Raw genomic sequence first — 24514 nt, forward strand, 5'->3', positions numbered from 1 at the left:
GCAAAAAAGTTTTAAAAAAATGGTTTTACAAAATTTTTTAAATATGAAAGTTCAAATCACCCCCCTTTCGCCCCATTCAAACTGAAACAATAAAAAAATCAATATACACATATCTGGTATCGCTGCTTTCAGAATTGCCCAATCTATCAATATGAAAAAAAAAATAACCTGATCGCTAAATAGCATAAGGAGAAAAAAATTAAAGACATTTTTTTGGTCTCTGCTACATTGCAATAAAATGCAATAACGGGCAATCAAAAGATCGTATCTGCACCAAAATGGTATCAATAAAAATGTCAGCTCAGTGCACAAAAATAAGCCTTCACCCAACCCCAGTTCTTGCTTTTCCTACATATATGGGGAGCCCCTGTGTGTCAAGCTTCGCAAATCTTTACCTGGGGTGGTGGGAAGAAAAATTTGTTTTATCCGAGTCATCTGATCAATATACCTCGTCCATTTTACTATGAGCAAGTAGTAAGGGTTTACTTAATGTTTAACACACTGTTTTACTGTTTCTGCAGTTTGACCTAGTTTTTATTAAATACCGACACTGCAATTTGCCATGTGATCCTGTTTATCTGAAATTGCATTTTCCTAATTTTAAGAAATTCTAAGGGCTATATGTGTTTTATATTATGTCTTCATACTTATTACTACAGAATTCAACGAGGGTTCACTTCATTTTTCTTATGATTGTATGTACACCATATTTGAAGGCACATACATGAGGGCATTAGTATCAGAAAATATGCCATAATCCATGCAAAGGGAGGTAAAGGAATAACATTGCAAATGAGTTTTGACTTAAAGGGAACCTGTTAGGTCCAATAATGCTATTAACTTGCAGACATAGGGTTAATCTGCAGATTAATAGCGTTATGCAGTTGCCCGGCTGCAGTACTGAAAGTATGGCACCTGGGAAAACTGCACTTTATTTCTCCTGGGATCCTCCTGCTTTCAGTCATGCAGGTGTTCCTGGAGCAATTACAGTCAGTATACACAAAAGCACTGAGAGCGACGGCTGTATGCACGCCCTGGCACTGACTGATAGCAGGAATGCCTCAGCATCATTGCAAAACCAGCTGTCAGTCAGTGTCGGGGTGTGCTTACAGACACCGATCTCTTTGCTGTGGACAATTACTGTAATTGCTCCGGGTATGTCTACATGACTGAAAGCCGGCGGCTCCAAAGAGAAAAAAGGCTCATTTTCTCCTGGGTGCGCACATTCGGTACTGTGGTAAGAACACTATTAACCTGCAGATTAACCCTATATTTGCAAGTTACTAGTGCTATGGGACATGACCGGCTTCCTCTAACGGATATGAAAATTATAAATAAACAGGATGCAAGCAGAAGTATCATTTTAGGTGGACAACCATTTGCAAGTATGTCAGGCAGCTTATAAAATAGCTTAAAATGTTTCTCTGCACAATGATATGTTTATTCCTTAAGAATTTTAGGACAAGCATCTTTGAGTAGATATGGAAACTTATGGTAAAAAGAAGATTTTTTCCCCATTCAGAATGGATAACGATTAGTTTCTCTAATTTATTTTAATGACTTGCTAAAATTTGATTCATCTTTTAGTAAAAAGGGATAGAAAAGCCAACAAGGCGCAGTTTCTTCTTTCAGGCTTTGCCCTTTCTTCTGCATGCTGATTAAGTCCCCTATGAATAGAAAGAGTAATTATGTATTTAAGGATACAAAGCGTTCTAACCCAGCTGCTCATACAAACTTCTACCTTATTCACCATTCTTCACTCCACCTATTGATAACAAATCTTGCGCCCTGCTGAATTTCCAGCCAATTTACAAATTGTAATACCAAAGATGTTGCATTTTCAGAATAAGTGTTTTGTCACCATTTCTGCCACCTGCTGTCCCTTTAGGAGTACTGGCAATTCAATGACAATTACTGTTACAAAGATTTCAGCTGTGAGGTATAAATGAAGCTAGTTACAATCATTTTGTCAGTCGACTGATTATTCAAGTTATGTTCTTGGTTTTCTCACCTTATGTAAATGTATTTGGATGGCATGTAATGATAAATGCTATGTGCCTTTAAGAACGAGAAAACACTTCATTTGAGATTTGAAAGACTCTCAAGTGAAAAATTCTACATTCATTCGGACCCACTAGAAAGCAGCAGTCACTGGGAGGTGACCTTAGAATCTGGATTCCAGACATAGCTTCACAGAGATTTTTACTGACATGCAACAACAGTCATCTGGTGAAAGAATTGCCCTGTAAACTCAGACTTAATCCTGCACTTAATTTCACTAGTAGGGAGTGACTGCTGTCATTCTGTATTACCTTTTAGAAGACTTTATGTAAAAAAAGCACAATAAACTATGTGCAAACTGCAATTCAGCTTTTCAATGGAGGTATGCCGTATGTTGAAAACATTTACTAGTGAAGTCTGCTCTACTTTCTCATACATCAGAAACTTTTCCCAGCGTATTCACAATTCTAGTATACAGTATGAATCTGTACAGTGCCTAACATGTAATTTTATCAGTAAAAACCTTAAAACATAACTGCACAACCTAAATCTGGGGTGACAAGGCAACTTTAGCAGCGAAGTTTGGTTGTACGGCGAAAAATTGCTGAATGCTTTGTAGGGTTTTAGCGCTCTGGAAGCTGCTTGGATACAAATCGGCTCAGGATTTTGTATAGCAGTATTATAACAGTATACGTTTATTGTCCATCATAAACTTCACAACTCCAAACCAAAAACAGCTTTTCTCCAGAACAAATAAATAACATAAACAGTCTTTTTTTCAGGCACAATGAAAAAAAATATAAAACCTAAAAGAGAAAAAATGAGCAAAAACCCTGCTGTAACTAAGTAAAAAGCAAAAAGTGCATCTAAATAACAGAGTTTTTAGTAATACTGTTTTTGATCAAAAATAGCATAAAAGCCATCCCACCACGACAAGGTAACTCTGATTGTGACAGCCCTACTCTGTCTAATATTAAAAACCTTACCATGTGTCAATGTTGACCTCAGTGTGAATAAGGGCAGACAAAAAGACTGGGCCCAATCAGTGGAACACCAGTCTGGGGGAGCCTTATATACAGTCTCCATCTCAGAAAAAGGGAGGCCAAATCCTGGCTTGCACAGAATGCAATAATATAAAGAAAAAAACACAAAAATTGAGCTTGACTTAAGTTGTTATCAACTTGAGTCAAGCTCAATTTTTGTGTTTTTTACAATGAAATAAAAACTAAATGTCGCAGTCTCACCAATCTTGGTATTTCAGGTACTATCAGCTCGAGCGGTTTAAACGGGTTCACCAAACAAGCACCCCTCTGTTCAGATCCAGTCTAAACTCGACTCTAATGAGCTAACCCAAAACATAGCTGTGTACAGCTTTGGGTACCGGTGCTCAGGAAGGATATAATGGAACTAGAGCGAGTACACAGCAGGGCAACAAAATTAATAAAGGGGATGGGGGAACTACAATACCCAGAGAGATTAGCAAAATTAGGATTACGGTATTTAGCCAAGAAAAAAAATGACTGAGGGGAGATCTAATTACCCTGTATAAGTAACTATTGGTACAATACAAATATCTCTTTGAAGATTTGTTTAAACCAAGGAAGGTGACGGTCACAAGTGGGCATTCTCTGCGTCTGGAGTAGAGAAGGTTTTTCCACCAACATAGAAGAGGATTCTTTACTGTTAGGGCAGTGAGAATCTGGAATTCCTTGCCTGAGGAGGTGGTGATGGCAAACTCAGTCGAGGGGTTCAAGAGAAGCCTGGATGTCTTCCTGGAGCATAACAATATTATATCTTAGAGTTATTAGGTTCTTTAGAAGGACGTAGATCTGGGTATTTATTTTGAAGGAATATAGGCTGAACTGGATGGACAAATGTCTTTTTGTGGCCTTGTTAACTATGTTACTATGTAACCCAGCTTCTACTATTAGGCCTGTAAGCCCCAGGCTGGATTATGTGAACAACCTTTTCTACCTAGACTCTTCTGGTTGCTCCTAAATCCTGGACCCCAAATCCAGTCAGATCAAAACTTTCTCAGTAACCTAGTCTTACTGGTAGACTTTAGATTACTGGGGCCAACCACATCGGTAAAGGTACCGTTACACTAAACGACTTACCAATGATCACGACCAGCGATCTGATCTGGCTGTGATCGTTGGTAAGTCGTTGTGTGGTCGCTGGGGAGCTGTCACACAAACATCTCTCACCAGCGACCAACGATCAGGGGAAAGACTTCGGCATCGTTGAAACTGTCTTCAACAATGCCGAAGTCCCCGGGTAACCAGGGTAAACATCGGGTTACTAAGTGCAGGGCCGCGCTTAGTAACCCGATATTTACCCTGGTTACCATTGTAAAAGTAAAAAAAAAAACACTACATACTCACATTCCGATGTCTGTCACTTCCCCCGCCGTCAGCTTCCCGCACTGACTGTGTCAGCGCCGGCCATAAAGCAGAGCACAGCGGTGACGTCACTGCTGTGCTCTGCTTTACGGCCGGCGCTGACAGTCAGTGCAGGGAAGCTGACGCCGGGGGATGTGACAGACATCGGAATGTGAGAATGTAGTGTTTTGGTTTTTTTTTACTTTTACAATGGTAACCAGGGTAAATATCGGGTTACTAAGCGTGGACCTGCGCTTAGTAACCCGATGTTTACCCTGGTTACAAGTGAACACATCGCTGGATCGGCATCACACACGCCGATCCAACGATGACAGCGGGTGATCAGCGACCAAAAAAAGGTCCTGATCATTCCCCAGCGACCAACGATCTCCCAGCAGGGGCCTGATCGTTGGTCGCTGTCACACATAACGAGATCGTTAGCGGGATCGTTGCAACGTCACAAAAAGCGTGACGTTGCAACGATATTGTTAACAAAATCGTTATGTGTGAAGGTACCTTTATACATATCTGCCATCCAGGACTTCACCTTCTCCTTTCTTACAGCTGCTTTTACAACACAGAATAACTCAGTGAATGGAGTTGCACTGTAACTTGCGAGGTATCACAGCAAAAAAAATCGCAAAACTTCAAAACCATTTGGATGTTTCACGAAGCCATGCACTTGCAATATGCTGAGATGCAGCTGTGACATACAGTAATTCTTGGCTATGTGACCTGTGTAATGACCAAAATCAACATGTGACCCCAGCTTTAGCTAATCAACTTGAATATTGGAACCGGATGACCACAATATAAACCTTATAACATGAAAGAATATTAAAAAGAAAAACAGACTGCATCTAGCGCTCCATTGTTCTGTTTGTCTTCTAAATATTCGCAATATTATTTCCTTTTTGCCACATTGAGTGTTTCTGAGCTTTAATTGAAATGTTGTGCTAGAATGTGCATGCTAACTTTGTTCCACTAATAACATATTTTTATTGGAAACACAAGACTCTAACTTACATCTACTGATGCCAACCTTGCACTGAACCCGAAAAATTTTATTTTTTTCAAGTCAATGGATCATAAATTTGTAAGTAAGAAAAGTGTGCTTTTAATATAAGAGGTTTCAATGTAGCTCAGAGTAGCACATAGAGAGAATAAGTAAATATATTTACACAACATATTTAATAAGTACATCATCCATCCAAACAACATCCTTAATCTTTAAAAATAGATTATATGAATAAACTATGTAATTCAGTAAAGTAAACACGGCTGGAACTTCAAACAATGGTAGACAATGTCATTATTGCAATATGTTAGAATGCCCCTAGCATAGGAGAATTGTCTGATACATAACTGCATGAGAAAATGGAAAAGGCTGTACACAAGAGAGCTATAATCATTTCATAGGATCTAACTATCTTGATTTAAACTGGAAAAATGGTTCTACTAGTATAGCCAAGGAAAGAAATTTTCTCAATCTACTGCGAGGATCCTGCTTGGGTCAGTTGCCAGTGGATTCAATTAGAAACAGTGCTCTGTTAAATTTTAGAATAACATTGCAGATCGTATCTTAACTGTAGGTAACAAATGCAAGCGTGGGGAATAATCACCATAATATAATCATTTATTTTGTTTCAGAACAAGAAAGAGCATTTTATCAGCAAAACAAAAACTAAGGACCTCACTTTTAGCATGGGACTCTCCAGCATAAGTAGAGTATCAGAACGTCGGCTTAAAGAAAACTGTCATTTGATTATATTCCAGAGGTTTTCAATGGGGTTCAGGTCTGGAGATTGGGCTACCCATGACAGGTCTTTGATGTGGTGGTCTCTTAATTTTTGCCAGAGCTATATATTAGTATTCTGCAGGTAAATAGCATTTAAATCATGCCTTGCGGGCTTACTAGCTAATGGGAGAAAATTATGTTTTTTTTCTCTCTCACATTCATTGACAGTCAGCTTTGCACACACACTTCAGAACAGGCTGTCAATCAATTTGCTGGGGAGTGATTTGAGTGAACTCACAGTGTAACATAGTAACATAGTAACATAGTTAGTAAGGCCGAAAAAAGACATTTGTCCATCCAGTTTAGCCTATATTCCATCATAATAAATCCCCAGATCTACGTCCTTCTACAGAACCTAATAATTGTATGATACAATATTATTCTGCTCCAGGAAGACATCCAGGCCTCTCTTGAACCCCTCGACTGAGTTCGCCATCACCACCTCCTCAGGCAAGCAATTCCAGATTCTCACCGCCCTAACAGTAAAGAATCCTCTTCTATGTTGGTGGAAAAACCTTCTATCCTCCAGACGCAAAGAATGCCCCCTTGTGCCTGTCACCTTCCTTGGTATAAACAGATCCTCAGCAAGATATTTGTATTGTCCCCTTATATACTTATACATGGTTATTAGATCGCCCCTCAGACGTCTTTTTTCTAGGCTAAATAATCCTAATTTCACTAATCTATCTGGGTATTGTAGTTCTCCCATCCCCTTTATTAATTTTGTTGCCCTCCTTTGTACTCTCTCTAGTTCCATTATATCCTTCCTGAGCACCGGTGCCCAAAACTGGACACAGTACTCCATGTGCGGTCTAACTAGGGATTTGTACAGAGGCAGTATAATGCTCTCATCATGTGTATCCAGACCTCTTTTAATGCACCCCATGATCCTGTTTGCCTTGGCAGCTGTTGCCTGGCACTGGCTGCTCCAGGTAAGTTTATCATTAACTAGGATCCCCAAGTCCTTCTCCCTGTCAGATTTACCCAGTGGTTTCCCGTTCAGTCTGTAATGGTGATATTGATTCCTTCTTCCCATGTGTATAACCTTACATTTATCATTGTTAAACCTCATCTGCCACCTTTCAGCCCAAGTTTCCAACTTATCCAGTGTAAGGATCAGTGACTGTAATAGTCCTACACACAGCCCTGAAGACTGGATGCAAGAAGCTGCAGGGAGAAAATGACCTGACTTTCTCCCTGTAGCTGCTGTTGCGGTAGACTTGCCTGACATAATTTAAATGCTATCTACCTACAGATTACCCACTATCTGTAGGTAAATAGCATTCTGAATCTGATAGGTTCTTTTAAAATTTGTTTTGCTCAGTGTATTTATTGCTAATAACAACCTTCTTAATGCTCTCCTGCAATCATTGTGATTTATACACCTTATATCACATATTTATTACATGTGTAAGATGCAGGTGGATAAACGACAATGACACTGGGACTATTTGTTTTTTAACACTGATTTGCTGTTAACTGAGATCAAGAAAAAGAACCATAGGCTATACAGGACATAGCAAGGTTAACTTCATCGGCTCTTTAATTGGATGGGATGTTGTCAGGGATGACACCAGAGAAATCATGCAGATCCCACCACTGCCACCAGTTTGTAAAGGGATGCAACTCTGCTGCCTCCAATCACTAGAACAATTACACAATTGACTGACGAGTGATGGACGAGACCGCAGCTGTTTCCACTATTAGGTTAGGTTATCCCCATTCTTGTATGCATGGCTTCTTATCCCCATAGCTGTCTGCATGGCTCCTCATCCCTATCCTCTTATGCATGGCTCCTTATTCCCATCCTTTTCTGCATGACTCCTCATCCCTAACCTAGTTTCCATGTCCTCTCATTCCCATCCTTGCCTGCATGGTTTCTCATCCCTATCCTTTTATGCATGGCACCCATGAAAAAAGCATAAAAAAAACATCCTACTTACCTTCCCTGCGCGCCATCGCTGAATCTTCTTCTGGTGCCCGCAGCTCCAGCTGACGAGCGATCATGTGTCCCCGCTCATTAAGGTAATGAATAATCACTCCATTCCATGCCAATGGGAGTGGAGAGAGGTGAATATTCATAACTCTTAAGTAGCGCGCACCCGGGATAGCTCAGCAGCTGCTGGAAGTCGGATGCCACGGCTGACACTGCATGCTATAAGCGCAGTGAATATTCATTTCTCTTTAGAAGCGGGCACATGTTTTAGCTGCAGCAGCTGGCTCTTGCCTCCTGTGACCCGCTGCTCCACCGCTCCCCCGTCGTCTTCTGAGACAATGACTCATGTATAAGCCGAAGGCGGCGTTTTCAGCACACAAAAAATGAGCTGAAAACTCAGCTTACACTCGAGTATACAGTATATGGTAATATAAAAGAAAAGTACTAAAACTGATGTTGCTAAAATGGCTCTTATCTTTATGGAGGGAAGCACTCCAATTAGGAAAATTGAACACGCTCAAAGCGAGCTATGTCTTTCAGAAATAAACAATAACAGAAACCCAAACTCTGATTTTTATTAGCTCACAGTTAAGCCCTCATAACTCCCCTTTGTGAACTTATATGGAGGCTGGCTGTGGGATGTGCTAGGTATGTTATAATTTTATGAGATCTTTAACTTTCAGGATATTGTCACTCCAGAAGATGTCAGATGGTAGATATGGTTGTCATGTTTCCTATCATGATTTTACCTTTCTATAGAAATTAAACATGGCACAGATAGCATCATCCATGGAACCAATATTACGCTGAAGGGGATAGAATGGCCTTACTGTGATGTGAGTGAATGAGTTATGTTTGCCCTTTGCTAAATATTGAAAATATATCTCATAAATATCGAATCAATGCAAACCCCAATATTCATCACTGACCACTAGCTTCAAAAAGTCATTAATAGGCTGAGATCCAGATGCACTGCATTCCTTGTGTGAACATTGCCACATACAGAGTATATTTTTTTGCATTGGTGTACCACACGGCCAATGCCTGATTGAAGGCTGGCTGTTTCATTTGGTATTGCACCTGTGCAGTTGCCATTTTACTTGGGTATACTGCACCCTGGTAGTGCAATTGTATTGAGACCCATTTAGACAAGTAGGCATCTCTGCCTGTTTTTGTTTTTTTTCTTCAATATTGGAGGATTTTGTCATCTTTTTGTGGTTTTCATGGCTGGTTCTAAGAGCAGATCTATGCTGTAATTACCTGTTCACTGCAGGAGGTCCCTAATGCAATGGAGTTGAAGTGTCAGCTCTTTCTCACTTCCCAGTTATAATTAGCTTCTCACTTCCCCAAGTATAATTATGTTCAATGTGAGGTTGATATGTCTTCTCTCTGGATATGTGTTTACCAATTTTAATTTTTCTCTACGTCAGTTCTAAAAAAGGCAATGGACCCAGAATGGCAAAAAACATCTCTGTATATAGGTGCTATCAGCTCACTCTTCCCTGTTCCCCTTTCCCAAAATTTTCTCAGAATCTGGTCCCTCCTATTCATCTGTCTCCACATCCTCTATGTATCAATATTGTTATGATCTGGTGATTAGGGAGCGACATGCGTCTAGCTCTGAGCAGGTGGCAACTATACTGACCGCAGTCCCTAAGCTCAACACAACACTAGAAGTAGCCGTGGAATGCTCCTAACTCGGCCTAGGCATCTCGTCACAGCATAAGAGCTAACTACCCCTAAAGATAGAAGCAGGAAAACTATCTTGCCTCAGAGAAAATCCCCAAAGGATAGATTAGCCCCCCACAAATAATGACTGTGAGAGGAGAAGGAAATGACATACGTAGTATGAAACAAGATTTAGCACAGGAGGCTACTTCTAGCCAAATAGAAATAGTACAGAACAGAACGCTGTGCGGTCAGTAAAAAAAACTAGAAAAAGTCCACCGCAGAGAAATGCAAAAATCTCCACACCTGACTAAAGGTGTGGAGGGCAAACTCTGCTGCCCAGAGCTTCCAGCTTAACTGAATAGATCCATACTGAAAAGCTGGACAAATGAACAAAAACAAAGAAAGTGCTGAACAACAAAGTCCACAAAAAGAGAACCGCAAAAGGACAAGCAAGGACTTAGCTTTGATGAACTGGTCAGAGTGTCTGGAAAGTCCAATGACTCCAGGCAGGAACAATTGACAACTGGCATTGAATGAGGGATAAGGCCAGACTAATATAGCCGAGCCAGAAAGACGATCAGTGAAAACAGCTGCTAAAGCTAAATCCAAGAAGCAGCCATACCACTCAAAACCACAGGAGGGAGCCAAAGAGCAGAAGTCACAAAAATGCTACTTACAACCACCGGAGGGAGCCCAAGAGCGGAATTCACAACACAATATGCACCCAATAGCACTCTGTAGCTGTACTTAGATAGATACTGGCTGATTACTTATTTATGCAACATCATTTGAAAACCTCTACTCATTACAATGATGGCTAGACCATACACGACAAGCATTTTTTACCTATTGTGGCACTCCATGTCCTTATAGATTGTAGGTTTGTGAGCATGACTCATCTACTATATAATTGTCTAAGGGTCACTTCCGTCTTTCTGTCCTTCTGTCTTTGTCTTTCTTTCTGTCATGGATATTCATTGGTCGCGGCCTCTGTCTGTCATAGAATCCAAGTCGCTGATTGGTCGTGGCAAAACGCCCACAACCATTGCCACGACCAATCAGCGACGGGCGCAGTCCGGCGGCAACATGGCCGCTCCTTCCTCCCCGCAGTCAGTGCCCGCTCCATACTCCCTGTTGTGAATTCAGCTTTTGGGCTCCCTCCGGTGGTTGTAGAGGGTAATGCAGTTGTGCCTGGATTGCAGGAGTGGACATGTGTATCCACTAATTGCAGGACTGACTGGGGTATATAGCTTTGCAGGATCCTTTATCCTTTAGTCAGTGCCAGTTGTCCATTGTTCTTGAAGGATTCTCTTCCCTGTTGGTCTCTCCAATTCGCTGTGTTTTTCTACAAGATAAGTCCTGGCTTTGTTTTTGCTGTCCACCTGCAGTGTTCTGTGCATTTTCATGTTTTTGTCTTGTCCAGCTTGGTCTGTGAAGGATTTTTTGCAGCCTAGCTATTTCTCTGGAGATGCAGATATACCCCCATGTCTTTAGTCAGATGTGGTGATCCGTATTTTCTGCGGTGGATATTTTCTAGTGTTTTTATACTGACCGCATAGTACTCTGTTCTATTCTTTCTTTTTAGCTAGTATGGCCTCCTATGCTAAAATCTGATTTCATATCTGCGTATGTTTTTTCCCTCTCCTCTCACAGTCAATATTTGTGGGGGGCTATCTATCCTTTGGGGATTTTCTCTGAGGCAAGATAGGTTTCCTGTTTCTGTCTTTAGGGGTAGTTAGATCTTAGGCTGTGCCGAGGGGTCTAGGAAGTGTTAGGTTCCCCCCACGGCTACTTTTAGTTGCGCTGCTAGGTTCAGGGTTTGCGGTCAGTACAGGGACCACCTTCTCCAGAGTACGTCTCATGCTGCTCCAAGGCCACCAGATCATAACAACTCCCCTCCAGTCAGTGCTCACACAGGGTTAATGGCAGCGTTAATGGACCGTGTTATGCCGCAGTGTAACGCACTCCATTAACGCTGCTATTAACCCTGTGTGACCAACTTTTTTACTATTGATGCTGCCTATGCAGCATCAATAGTAAAAAGATCTAATGTTAAAAATAATTTAAAAAAATTAAAAATCATCATATACTCACCTTCCAGCGCCTTTCCCGCTCTTCGCGACGCTCCGGTGACCGGTCCATGCATAGCGATCTCGCGAGATGATGACATAGCGGTCTAGCGAGACCACTACGTCATCATCTCGCGAGACCGCAATGCACTCTTGAGACAGGAGCGCGCGAAGAGCATCGGTAAACGCTTCCTGTATCCAGGTGCCAACAGAAGGTGAGTATATAACTATTTTTTATTTTAATTCTTTTTTTAACTGGGATATGATGCCCACATTGCTATATACTACGTGGGCTGTTGTTATGACCTGGTGGTTAGGAGCACCCGGCACGACCTGATAGTTAAACTCACACAGGACAAGCTCTGGGATGTGGGAGCTCTGCTGACCGCAGGCCCTAATCCTATCACAACAACTAGAAATAGCTGTGGAGCGTTCCTGACTCTCCCTAGACGCCTCTTCACAGCCTAAGAGCTAGCTAGCCCTAGAGATAGAAAATAAAGCCTACCTTGCCTCAGAGAAATTCCCCAAAGGAAAAGGCAGCCCCCCACATATATTGACTGTGAGTAAAGATGAAAGTCACAAACGCAGAAATGAAACAGGTTTCAGCAAAGGGAGGCCAGACTTACTAAACAGACAGACGATAGGAAAGGTATCTTTGCGGTCAGCACAAAAACAACAAAAGACCACGCAGAGTGTGCAAAAAGACCTCCGCACCGACTAACGGTGCGGAGATGCCACTCTGCATCCCAGAGCTTCCAGCTAGCAAGACAAAATCATGATAACCAGCTGGACAAGGAAACAAAGTACAAATAATAACTATCAGGAACTTAGCTTCTGCTGGAGAAGACAGGTCACCAGAAAGATCCAAGAGCGAACTGAACCAATGCAGGAACATTGACAGCTGGGCATGGAGTAACGATCTGAGTGGAGTTAAATAGAGCAGCCAACCAAAGGATAAACCACGTCACCTGTGTAAGGAACCTCAGAAGCAGCAGCTTCACTCACAGCCACCAGAGGGAGTCCATGGACAGAACTCGCCGAAGTACCATTCACGACCACAGGAGGGAGTTCGACAACAGAATTCACAACAGTACCCCCCCTTGAGGAGGGGTCACCGAACCCTCACCAGAGCCCCCAGGCCGATCAGGATGAGCCAAATGAAAGGCACAAACTAGATCAGCAGCATGAACATCAGAGGCAAAAACCCAGGAATTATCTTCCTGACCATAACCCTTCCACTTGACCAGGTACTGGAGTTTCCGTCTCGAAACACGAGAATCCAAAATCTTCTCCACCACATACTCCAACTCCCCCTCGACCAACACCGGGGCAGGAGGATCAACGGAGGGAACCATAGGCGCAACGTATCTCCGCAACAACGACCTATGGAACACATTATGGATGGCAAAAGAAGCTGGAAGGTCCAAACGAAATGACACAGGATTAAGAACTTCAGAAATCTTATATGGCCCAATGAAACAAGGCTTAAACTTAGGAGAGGAAACCTTCATAGGAACATGACGAGATGACAACCAAACCAAATCCCCAACACGAAGTCGGGGACCAACACAGCGTCGGCGGTTAGCGAAACGTTGAGCCTTCTCCTGGGACAATGTCAAATTGTCCACCACATGAGTCCAAATCTGCTGCAACCTGTCCACCACCGTATCCACACCAGGACAGTCCGAAGGCTCAACCTGCCCTGAAGAGAAACGAGGATGGAAACCAGAATTACAGAAAAAAGGAGAAACTAAAGTAGCCGAGCTGGCTGATTATTAAGGGCGAACTCAGCCAAAGGCAAGAAGGACACCCAATCATCCTGATCAGCAGAAACAAAGCATCTCAGATATGTTTCCAAAGTCTGATTAGTTCGTTCGGTTTGGCCATTAGTCTGAGGATGGAAAGCCGAAGAAAAAGACAAATCAATGCCCATCTTAGCACAAAAGGACCGCCAAAACCTCGAAACAAACTGGGAACCTCTGTCCGAGACGATGTTCTCTGGAATGCCATGCAAACGAACCACATGCTGGAAAAACAATGGCACCAAATCAGAGGAGGAAGGCAATTTAGACAATGGTACCAAATGGACCATCTTAGAGAAGCGATCACAAACCACCCAAATGACCGACATCCTTTGAGAAATAGGGAGATCAGAAATAAAATCCATGGAAATATGCGTCCAGGGCCTCTTCGGGACCTGCAAGGGCAAAAGCAACCCACTGGCACGAGAACAGCAGGGCTTAGCCCGAGCACAAGTCCCACAGGACTGCACAAAAGAACGCACATCCCGTGACAAAGAAGGCCACCAAAAGGATGTAGCCACCAAATCTCTGGTACCAAAGATTCCAGGATGACCAGCCAACACCGAACAATGAACCTCAGAGATAACTCTACTAGTCCATCTATCAGGGACAAACAGTCTCTCCGCTGGACAACGGTCAGGTCTATCAGCCTGAAACTTCTGCAGCACGCGCCGCAAATCAGGGGAGATGGCAGAGAAAATTACCCCCTCTTTAACCCCTTAAGCCCCGAGGGTGGTTTGCACGTTAATGACCGGGCCAATTTTTACAATTCTGACCACTGTCCCTTTATGAGGTTATAACTCTGGAACGCTTTAACGGATCCCGGTGATTCTGACATTGTTTTCTCGTGACATATTGTACTTCATGGTAGTGGTAAAATTTATTCGATACAACTTGCGTTTATTTGTGAAAAAAATGGAAATTTGGCGAAAATTTAGAAAATTTCGCAATTTTCCAACTTTAAATTTTTATGCCCTTAAATCACAGAGATATGTCATGCAAAATACTTAATAAGTAACATTTTCCACATGTCTACTTTACATCAGCACAATTTTGGAACCAAAATTTTTTTTTGTTAGAGAGTTATAAGGGTTAAAAGTTGACCAGCAATTTCTCATTTTTACAACACCATTTTTTTTTAGGGACCACATCTCATTTGAAGTCATTTTGAGGGGTCTACATGATAGAAAATACCCAAGTGTGACACCATTCTAAAAACTGCACCCCTCAAGGTGCTCAAAACCACATTCAAGAAGTTTATTAACCCTTCAGGGGTTTCACAGGAATATTTGGAATGTTTAAATAAAAATGAATATTTAACTTTTTTTCACACAAAATTTATTTCAGCTCCAATTTGTTTTATTTTACCAAGGGTAACAGGATAAAATGGATGCCAAACGTTGTTGTACAATCTGTCCTGAGTACGCTGATACCCCATATGTGGGGGTAAACCACTGTTTGGGCATGGCAGAGCTCGGAAGGAAAGGAGCGCCATTTGACTTTTCAATGCAAAATTGACAGGAATTTGGAATGCAGACTTAGATGGATTGGTCTGCAGGCGTCACGTTGCATTTGCAGAGCCCCTGATGTACCCAAACAGTACAAACACCCCACAAGTGACCTCATATTGGAAACTAGACCTCCCAAGGAACTTATCTAGATGTGTTGTGAAAACTTTGAACCCCCAAGTGTTTCACTACAGTTTACAACGCAGAGCCGTGAAAATAAAAAATCCTTTTTTTTTCCCACAAAAATGATTTTTAGCCCCCCAAATTTTTATTTTCCCAAGGATAACAAGAGAACTTGGACCCAAAAAGTTGTTGTCCAATTTGTCTCGAGTACGCTGATACCCCATATGTTGGGGTAAACCCCTGTTTGGGCGCACGGGAGAGCTCGGAAGTGAAGGAGCACTGTTTTACTTTTTCAATGCAGAATTGGCTGGAATTGAGATCGGACGCCATGTCGCGTTTGGAGAGCCCCTGATGTGCCTAAACAGTGGAAACCCCCCAATTATAACTGAAACCCTAATCCAAACACACCCCTAACCCTCGTCCCAACGGTAACCCTAACCATACCCCTAACCCTGACACACCCCTAACCCTCATCCCCACTGTAACCCTAACCACACACCTAACCCTGACACACCCCTAATTCTAATCCCAACCCTAATCCCAACCGTAAATGTAATCCAAACCCTAACCCTAGCCCTAACCCTAACCCTAGCCCTAACCCTAGCCCTAACCCTAATGGGAAAATGGAAATAAATACATTTTTTTTTATTTTATTATTTTTCCCTAAGGCTAGGTTCACATTGCGTTAGGGAAATCCGTTTAGCGCTAGCGCTAGTGGATTGCGCTAACGCAATGTCTTATTAGGTGTCGCGTTTAGTGGTCGCGTTAACGTCCCCGCTCTGGAAGATCGGGCATCGGACCTCGGGCGCGCCGCGGACGCTGCAAGCAGCGTCCGAGGCGCGCCACAAAAGAACGGCACCTTGCTAGCGCGAGCCGAAAATGGCACGCTCTAGCGATGCGCTACACCCGAAAATCACATTGCTGTCAATGGGTGCGCTAACGGACCCGTTGCACGGCATTAATTGTGACATTTTCGCCGTGCAACGCTGTCCGTTAGCGTTAACCCATTAATGCATTGTGAACCTAGCCTAACTAAGGGGGTGATGAAGGGGGGTTTGATTTACTTTTATAGCGTTTTTTAAATCGGATTTTTATGATTGGCAGCCGTCACACACTAAAAGATGCTTTTTATAGGAAAAAAGTTTTTGCGTCTCCACATTTTGAGACCTATAATTTTTCCATATTTTGGTCCACAGAGTCATGTGAGGTCTTGTTTTTTGCGGGACGAGTTGACGTTTTTATTGGTAACATTTTCAGACACGTGACAGTTTTTGATCGCTTTTTATTCCGATTTTTTTGAGGCAGAATGACCAAAAACCAGTTATTCACGAATTTCTTTTGGGGGAGGCGTTTATACCGTTCCGCGTTTGGTAAAATTGATGAAACAGTTTTATTCTTCGGGTCAGTACGATTACAGCGATATCTCATTTATATCATTTTTTTATGTTTTGGCGCTTTTATACGATAAAAGCTATTTTATAGAAAAAATAATTATTTTGGCATCGCTTTATTCTGAGGACTATAACTTTTTAATTTTTTTGGTTATGATGCTATATTGTGGCTCGTTTTTTGCGGGACAAGATGACGTTTTCAGAGGTACCATGGTTATTTATATCCGTCTTTTTGATCGCGTGTTATTCCACTTTTTGTTCAGCGTTATGATAATAAAGCGTTGTTTTTTGGCTCGTTTTTTTTTTTTTTTTTTTACGGTGTTCACTAAAGGGGTTAACTGGTGGGCCAGTTTTATAGGTTGGGTCGTTACGGACGCGGCGATACTAAATATGTGTACTTTTATTGTTTCTTTTTTTTTCTTTTTAGATAAAGAAATGTATTTATGGAAATGATATTTTTTTTTTCTTCTTTATTTAGGATTTTTTTTTTTTTTTTACACGTGTGGAAATTTTTTTTTTACTTTTTCACTTTGTCCCGGGGGGGACATCACAGATCACCGATCTGACAGTGTGCACAGCACTCTGTCAGATCGATGATCTGACATACAGCCGGGCAGGATTAGAGCTGCAGCTGCAGCCTGATCCTGACCCGGAAGTGCTCCCTGCAGGACCCGGATGCAGCCCCGCGGCCATTGTGGATCCGGGGCCTGCAGGGAGAAGACGCTCGGTACACGGTGAGTACATCACCGTGTACCGATCGTCTCAGGGAAGCCCGCAGGGAGCCCCCTCCCTGCGCGATGCTTCCCTGCACCGCCGGACACCGCGATCATCTTTGATCGCGGTGTGCCGGGGGTTAATGTGCCGGGAGCGGTTCGTGACCGCTCCTGGCACATAGTGCCCGATGTCAGCTGCGATAGGCAGCTGACACCCGGCCGCGATCGGCCGCGCTCCCCCTTTGAGCGCGGCCAATCGCATATGACGTACTATCCCGTCACTGGGAATTAAGTCCCAGGTCACCTTGACGGGATAGTACGTCATATGGGATTAAGGAGTTAAGAATACCCGCCGGCTCCGGAACACCCGGAAAGTCAGGCACAAAACTCCTTGACAGGGCATCAGCCTTCACATTCTTAGATCCCGGAAGGTATGAAACCACAAAATCAAAACGGGAGAAAAAGAGCGACCATCGAGCCTGTCTAGGATTCAACCATTTGGCAGACTCGAGATAAGTCAAATTCTTGTGATCCGTCAAGACCACCACGCGATGTTTAGCTCCTTCAAGCCAATGTCGCCACTCCTCGAATGCCCACTTCATGGCCAACAACTCTCGATTGCCAACATCATAATTGCGCTCAGCAGGCGAGAATTTTCTAGAAAAGAAGGCACATGGTTTCATCACCGAGCCATCAGAACTTCTATGCGACAAAACAGCCCCTGCTCCAATCTCAGAAGCATCAACCTCGACCTGAAACGGGAGTGAAACATCTGGCTGGAACAACACAGGGGCAGAAGAAAAACGACGCTTCAACTCCTGAAAAGCCTCTACAGCCGCAGAGGACCAATTGACCACATCAGCACCTTTCTTGGTCAAATCAGTCAACGGTTTAGCAACACTAGAAAAATTAGCGATGAAGCGACGGTAAAAATTAGCAAAGCCCAGGAACTTCTGCAGGCTCTTCACAGATGTCGGCTGAGTCCAATCATAAATGGCCTGAACTTTAACAGGGCCCATCTCGATAGTAGAAGGGGAAAAGAAAGACAAAACACAGTGCAAAGAAAAAAAAATGGTCTCAGAGCTTCTCTTACCCCTCTGTTGAGATGCATTAATACTTTGGGCCACGACCTGATAGTTAAACTCACACAGGACAAGCTCTGGGATGTGGGAGCTCTGCTGACAGCAGGCCCTAATCCTATCACAAAAACTAGAAATAGCCGTGGAGCGTTCCTGACTCTCCCTAGACGCCTCTTCACAGCCTAAGAGCTAGCTAGCCCTAGAGATAGAAAATAAAGCCTACCTTGCCTCAGAGAAATTCCCCAAAGGAAAAGGCAGCCTTTGTTTTTATTTCATTAAAATAATGTTTAATAATGTGTTTGTGTATTTTTTTAACCCTTTACTAGTATTGGATTAATAATGGATAGGTGTCATAATTGACGCCTCTCCATTATTAATTTGGCTTAATGTCACCTTACAATAGCAAGGTGGCATTAACCCTTCATTACCCCATATCCCACCGCTACACGGGAATGGGAAGAGAGTGGCCAAGTGCCAGAATAAGTGCATCTTCCAGATGTGCCTTTTCTGGGGCGGCTGGGGGCAGATGTTTTTAGCCAGGGGGGGCCAATAACCATGGACCCTCTCCAGGCTATTAATATCTGCCCTCAGTCACTGGCTTTACCAATCTGGCGGAGAAAATTGTGCGGGAGCCCACGCCAATTTTTTCCGCCATTTAACCCCTTAATTTACTAGCTAGAACGGCCAAATTTTGCATATACACACTACTGACATTAGTAGTGTGGAATATGCAAAAAAAATGGTGATATGAGATGGTTTACTGTATGTAACCATGTCTCATATCATGTCGGGTTTAGGAAGGAGAAAGCAAAAGCCGGTAATTGAATTACCGGCTTTAAAGCTGTCTAGCGCTGGAAGAAATATTAATATATGTATATCTATATATGTGTCTCACTGACATATATATATATATATATACCTATTCTATGTGTAGACATTTATTCTACCTATTCTACTGTAAGCTGTCAGTGTGATTTTACTGTACACCGCAATGAATTGCCGGCTTTTCTCTCTAACAGCGCTGCGTATTTCTCGCAAGTCACACTGCTGGTCCGTGTGTGATCCGTATTTTTGGGGCTTCCATAGACTTTCATTGACGTTTAATTTGCGCAATACGGTGACAAACGCAGCATGCTGCGATTTTCTACGGCCGTAGAAAGCCGTATAATACTGATCAGTTTAATACGGCAGATAGGAGCAGGGGCATAGAGAATAATTGTGCCGTATGTTTTGCGAGTTTTACGGACGTAGTTTCTGCGCTCTTACGTCCGTAAAACTCGCAAGTGTGAAGCCGGCCTAACGCTGAGGAAAACCATAGTGAAAAAGGATATAAGTGCTCCTCAGAGTGGGAGGTGAGGAATCATCGTGGGTCTAATTCAGTGACGTAGATGGTTTCTCCATATTATCCCTGGTATAGCGTGCCTATGGAAGTAAATGCAGTGATGGAATCATAGTGGTATCTAATCAGTATCACATGGTGGAGCAGAAGGTGAAAGTCCCCCCCCCCAAAAAAAGACGTGTTATCTTCACCAAAAAAATGCTAATGCTGCTGTCAAAGGCCTGGAATAAGCACCTTGAATGTATACAGTTAGCCAATTTGCCCTTCAAAAAGCATATGCGGTAGTTGAATTGCTGTAGTGCTGGAGAAAGCGGTATGATAAAAGAAAAAACAATGTTTTAGAGGAACGATATTTTTAAAAAAATAGGAGATAGCAGGTATAAGGAGGTGGTCCAATAGAACCTGTGAATCTGCTTACCAATAAACTGGTTGTATATTATGGTAGAGGTATGTGCCGCTGCTGGATGCGGTCCAGATGGACTATGCACTGTAATGGGGGAGAATGGTGCATCAGAGATAATGCCCCGAATGTATAGGAGCAGCTAGGGGAAGCTGCCCATGTGCTTACAGGTATTGCTGCGGCGCTACTTGCATCCTATGTCGCTGTGGAGAGTGCGCTGTGTGTGCCAGACACACTGTGCACTGTAATAGGGGAGAATAGTGCATCAGTGAGAATGCCTTGAATGAATGGAAGCTGCTAGGGAAGGCTGCCCGTGTGCTTACCGTTGTAGCTGCAGCGGTGCTGGCATCCTGTGTCGCTGGGGAGAGCGCGCTGTGTGTGCGGTGTGCACTTCCGGGCAGGACCGGCGTCAGCACCCGGCGTACCCGGGCAAGTGCTTGGGCCCTGGCGAGATGGGGGGGCCCATTTACAGTGCGCAGTTGCAGCCGGAATACTCACCCTCCGGGAGTCCGTCACCATGGATACGACGCAGCCAGAGTCACTTCCGGGCCGGGCCTGCCGCTGGGACTTAGTTTCACACAGCTGTGCCTACAATCCTCACCAGTCACCACCGGCGCTGCCATCACCATGGATGCGAGTCATTTCCGGGCTGGCGGTCGCTCTCTGTCCTGTCACTTCTGGTCGTCATCCTAATAGCTCAGAGAAGAGATCCGGCGGCTCTCATCCACGTGTCCACCGTTCAGGACAGGTCCAGGCATCCAGTGGCAGCGCAGGCAAAGCGGCAAGCAGAAAGACGAGCGGAGCAGGAGGCAGGAGCAGCAGTCAGGTGCACGGACGATGCACCCGGTCCCAGGCTGTGTCCACACAACGGAAGCAAAGGTGAGAGAGTGAATGAGTGGGTCTTCCTCCAAGTTCCTGGACCTGGTCCCAACGCATTGTGGGGGCGGGGAAGGGTCGTAATTGTGAGCCAGGCCTGGTTGACTAGTCCTAGCCTAGACTGTCTGTCTGTATATACTAAATGGCTGGCAGTCTGTGCTACATACTACGTGGGCTGTGCTATATACTGCGTCTGCGTGGGCTGTGCTATATACTACGTCTGCGTGGGCTGTGCTATATACTGCGTGGGCTGTTATATACTGCGTGGGCTGTTATATACTGCGTGGGCTGTGTTATATACTGCGTGGGCTGTTATATACTGCGTGGGCTGTGCTATATACTGCGTGGGCTGTGTTATATACTGCGTGGGCTGCTACATACTGCGTGGGTTGTTATATACTGCGTGGGCTGTGCTATATACTGCATGGGCTGTGTTATATACTGCGTGGGCTGTTATATACTGCGTGGGCTGTGCTATATACTGCGTGGGCTGTGTTATATACTGCGTGGGCTGTTATATGCTTCGTGGGCTGTGTTATTTACTACATGGCTCTTCTATATACTATGTGGGCTGTGTTATATAATATGTGGCTGTGCTATATACTATATGGGCTGTTATATGCTACGTGGGCTGTGCTATATACTACATGGCTGTTCTATATACTACGTGGGCCATGTTATATACTACGTGGCTGTGTTATATGCTACATGGGCTGTTATATACTACATGGCTGTGTTATATGCTATGTGGCTTTGCTATATACTACGTGGGCTGTGTTATATACTACATGGCTGTGTTTATATGCGATCATGAATCGTGGTATGTGTTAAAGGGGGGGCCCACTGAGACTCTTTCGCCCGGGGCGCTCAAAAACCTGGAGCCAGCCCTGCTTCCGGGTATAAAGGCCGGAGGGGGCATGTCATGTGATGTATCACATCACAATGGTCACATGTACGGGGAAGGAGAAAAGGGCGTAAGTGTATATTGAGGCCAGCACTTAGTAGGGACATATTGGAACCTGGCAAGGTGCCCTGGTTATGGGAAGGTCGCCTATGCTATGTGATTAAACACAGGGGCTGCTCATAAAGGCTGAATTGTCAGCGGAATACTTATACATAGTGCTGACCATGCTAAAAAATATAGGAAATGTGAAAGTGTTGTGCGCAGGCGCATGAACAATTAGACACAGAGCAGTGGTATGCTAGTACAGTCATGGCCAAAAGTTTTGAGAATGACACCAAAATTATATTTTCACATGATCTGCTGCCCTCTGGTTTTTATTAGTGTTTGTCTGATGTTTATATCACATACAGAAATATAATTGCAATCATATTATGAGTACCAATAGGTTATATTGACAGTTAGAATGAGTTAATGCAGCAAGTCAATATTTGCAGTGTTGACCCTTCTTCTTCAAGACCTCTGCAATTCTCCCTGGCATGCTCTCAATCAATTTCTTGACCAAATCCTGACTGATAGCAGTCCATTCTTGCATAATCAATGCTTGCATTTTGCCAGAATTTGTTGGTTTTTGTTTGTCCACCCGTCTCTTGATGATTGACCACAAGTTCTCAATGGGATTAAGATCTGGGGAGTTTCCAGGCCATGGACCCAAAATCTCTATGTTTTGTTCCATGAGCCATTTAGTTATCACCTTTGCTTTATGGCAAGGTGCTCCATCATGCTGGAAAAGGTATTGTTGGGCGCCAAACTGCTCTTGGACGGTTGGGAGAAGTTGCTCTTGGAGGACATTCTGGTACCATTCTTTATTCATGGCTGTGTTTTTAGGCAAGACTGTGAGTGAGCCGATTCCCTTGGCTGAGAAGCAACTCCACACATGAATGGTTGCAGGATGCTTTACAGTTGGCATGAGACAAGACTGGTGGTAGCGCTTACCTCTTCTTCTCCGAATAAGCTGTTTTCCAGATGTCCCAAACAATCGAAAAGGGGATTCATCAGAGAAAATGACTTTGCCCCAGTCCTCAGCAGTCCACTCCCTGTACCTTTTGCAGAATATCAGTCGGTCCCTGATGTTTTTTCTGGAGAGAAGTGGCTTCTTTGCTGCCCTCCTTGAAACCAGGCCTTGCTCAAAGAGTCTCCGCCTCACAGTGCGTGCAGAAGCACTCACACCAGCCTGCTGCCATTCCTGAGCAAGCTCGGCACTGCTGGTAGTCCGATCCCGCAGCTGAAACAGTTTTAAGATACGGTCCTGGCGCTTGCTGGTCTTTCTTGGGCACCCTGGAGCCTTTTTGACAACAACGAAAGCTCTCTCCTTGAAGTTCTTGATGATGCGATACATTGTTGACTGAGGTGCTATCTTTGTAGCTGCGATACTCTTCCCTGTTAGGCCATTTTTGTGCAGTGCAATGATGGCTGCACGTGTTTCTTTAGAGATAACCATGGTTAACTGAAGAGAAACAATGATACCAAGCACCAGCCTCCTTTTAAAGTGTCCAGTGATGTCATTCTTACCTAATCATGACTGATTTGATCGCCAGCCCTGTCCTCATCAACACCCACACCTGTGTTAATGGATCAATCACTAAAACGATGTTAGCTGCTCCTTTTAAGGCAGGACTGCAATGATGTTGAAATGTGTTTTGGGGGTTAAAGTTCATTTTCTGGGCAAATATTGACTTTGCAAGTACAGTAATTGCTGTTAAGCTGATCACTCTGACATTCAGGAGTATATGCAAATTGCCATTAGAAAAAATGAAGCAGTAGACTTTGGAAAAATTAATATTTGTCTCATTCTCAAAATTTTTGTCCATGACTGTACATAGCAGAGAGGTTAATATGGTTCCCATCTCATGATACGTGGGAAATCAAAGGAAAACGTTAATTAAATGATAGGCAATAGTGTAAAAAGATAGGTCGGTGAGCTGCTGTGATACTGGCTTTATGACGTATAATCAGGAATATTACACAGTAAGGAGAAGTCTAAATAAGTAAAGCTGGAGTCACACATAACGATATCGTCAACGATATCGTTGCAACGTCACGCTTTGGGTGACGTAGCAACGATCCCGCTAACGATCCCGTTATGTGTGACAGCGACCAACGATCAGGCCCCTGCTGGGAGATTGTTGGTCGTTGGGGAATGATCAGGACCATTTTTTGGTCGCTGATCACCCGCTGTCATCGCTGAATCAGCGTGTGTGACGCCGATCCAGCGATGTGTTCACTTGTAACCAGGGTAAATATCGGGTTACTAAGCGCAGGGCCGCACTTAGTAACCCAATATTTACCCTGGTTACCATTGTAAAAGTTAAAAAAAAAACAGTACATACTCACATTCTGATGTCTGTCACGTCCCCCGGCGTCCACAGGGTTAAAACTGCTTTCGGCAGGAGCGCTGCTAATGCACGCGCTGCTGCCGATATGCACTGACTGTGTCAGCGCCGGCCGTAAAGCAGAGCACAGCGG

Source organism: Ranitomeya imitator, chromosome 4 (assembly GCF_032444005.1).
Source record: "Ranitomeya imitator isolate aRanImi1 chromosome 4, aRanImi1.pri, whole genome shotgun sequence".
Taxonomy (NCBI): Eukaryota; Metazoa; Chordata; class Amphibia; order Anura; family Dendrobatidae; genus Ranitomeya; species Ranitomeya imitator.